The sequence below is a fragment of the Tamandua tetradactyla genome, chromosome 23, assembly GCF_023851605.1.
Source record: "Tamandua tetradactyla isolate mTamTet1 chromosome 23, mTamTet1.pri, whole genome shotgun sequence".
NCBI lineage: Eukaryota > Metazoa > Chordata > Mammalia > Pilosa > Myrmecophagidae > Tamandua > Tamandua tetradactyla.
The window spans coordinates 48,337,660-48,340,336 of NC_135349.1; positions in this window are offsets into that span (position 1 = coordinate 48,337,660).

Below are 2,677 nucleotides of genomic sequence, written 5' to 3' on the forward strand. Positions count from 1 at the left end.
TGACTTGAATTATTAACATGCACTAACACACACTAAAACCTAAGAACCAACAGCCAACCAGCATATTCTAACGAAGACTAGTAAATATATATAAAATGTATGGAAATTAACATTCCAAAACTATTAATAGCTTTTACCTTTGAGGAGGGTAAAGTGGGGAGGGTAAGTCAAAAGGGCCTTTACACTAACGCTGGACATTTCAATTTTCTTCAAAAAAATGCATGTGTTGGGTGCACAGGTGGCTCAGGATAGAATGTTCACCTTCCATGAAGGAGACCCCGGTTTGATTCCTGAACCATGAACCAAAAAAAACAAAACCACCCTGCCACTGCACAATGGTTAGACAATTACCAAAACGGATAATGAAGGAGGAGGCATGTAGCAAACAAGAAGAACAGAATGCGAGGAGTGATGGTGACACTGATGAAAATCCTGCTGGGCAGTGCCCAGCGGGGTTGAAAGGTCGGGGCTCCGGTTCTTGACAGTTGGCAGGGCTGCACTCCCCAGCAAGTTCTTTACCCTGTGTCTGTTCCCTCTTCTGCAAAAATGGGACAATAATAATCATAATCATGGTACTAATAACTACTTCTACATAAAATGCTTATAACAGTGCCAGGCCCATAGTAAGAGCTCAATAAATGTCAGCTATTATTACCATTAAAAAAAAAAGAAAGAAAAGAAAACACATCTGTGTTAATTTTTTCAATAGCAAATTTTAAAGAACTATCAGCCACATTCCAGGGTTCTCAAGGGCTCCACAGACCAGAGGCGGATTTTAAACACAGACTTAAACATATTCAACTTGCAAGGAATTCAAATCTCTAAACTGTACACCATTTTTTTTATCTTACCTATTTCACTTTATGAGACAGGGTCAATAGATGAACTTGCCCAGGTTTCCACAACGACTACTAAGTGGTAGTCGGCCCTGAAACCCACATTATTTCAAGCAGAGATTCTTCTCTCTACACGAGAAGGCAAAAGGCAAATTGCAGCCGTAAGATCACCTTTTCTGCTGTACACTGCTACCCAAGACTGGCTAAGTCGTAGAGCAAAGGCACACAATAACCAGACTGAGCACACCAGTATACCTCCTTGCAGAAGATACTATGGAAGGGTCAGTCAATACTTTAAATACAAATTCCTGTGAACCAGTAATTTCACCTGAAGAAATTTGTCCTGTAGAAATCTACCCTACAGAAATTTCACAACTTCACCACAGAAATCTGGGGCCTTCCTGAAGGCTCATCATACAACGGTGCTTGGTATTTCAGTCATCAACTTTCACCATGAACATTCTGAAAGAATGCATATGATGTTAGCTGCTTGTGGTTCAATTTTTGCAAGCACCTACACTTTTAAGTACTTTTTTAAGCACTGAACTAAGACAAGTGGCCATCAGAAACTAGGCATTGAGGAAACTTTGCTTTTTCTGAGTCATGAAATGTTTGCCTACGAAAAACTCCCGTGACACACAGGCTGTCTACCATCCTGCTCACAGAGCACGTGGGCCCCAGATTAGGAGTGCAGAACCCTGGACTCTCCACGTCAACTGTATCAGCACCACACACAGTGCCCACAACCTAGATGCCCAAGGCTGCTCCCCTCTCATCATCACATGATGTCGAGTTTGGACACTACAGTCCTAGGACAAGGGTGTCAGAATTTATCAAAGCGGTAATAGCTTTCAAGAAGGGAAAGTAGGCATCACAAATGTTTGATCGAAAAGCTTCCTTTATCTAGCTCAGTAAAAGACGCAAATCTCAAGTCAAACTTTAAAACAGACAAGCTTCTTACAGCAAAACCTATCAAGTCCTCTCATTTCATAAGAGGCCAGAGTAGCCGAGGATTCCCAAACTCTCATAGATACCTCAGTAAGAAGCAATCTAATGGCTGATGTGCCCGATTATAACAAACTGATATAAAACCCAACAAGATTAATCTAACATACCCACCACTACTGCTGCTCAAGAAAACTCAGGTAAATAGTCTTGATAAAAACTTAATGCATATGTGGTTATGTTCAATAAATAAAAAACTTAACGATTCTCTATTCATTATAATGTTCTAAAATTAACTGTGGTGCCTGTGTCGCCAACAAAAGCCGGTTTCGGAATCATTCCTTGGCATCTGACACTTGTCTGCACTCCGATGTTGACTGACTCAGAGTCACATCTCCTCTTACTATATAGTTAGCTAGCTCCTGCTTTCACTGCTATAGGGAAATCCTAAGGCCCTACACTTAATGAGTTCTAAAAAAGCCTGTATGAAAATAAATTTTAGAAGACTAATTTTTTAAAGCTAACATTTGATTCTATCAAAACTTATTCAGTTGCAATGACCAAAACAAAAGTGCAGACCAGCCCCATACTTTTTTTGGTTTTGTAAAATTATTTATTTTATGATTGAAGGTGTGTACTACTGATTCAGTTGAGTAAACCACACAGAAGAGTTTGACTGAAAGTCTTTAGATTCAGCCAAATGTTTTCCTTTAATTTTACTCTATAAAATACTAAATGCTATCATTTAATAATTTAGCCATGCTCAGAACACTGCTGTATAAGGATGTACTGAACCCACTCATGCCAAGTTAGGGGGACAGAACTAATGAGCTACGAATTTTAGAAGAATCAGAGCTTAAGATGTTCCCCCAAACTTTTAACTGTTTTAAAATTCA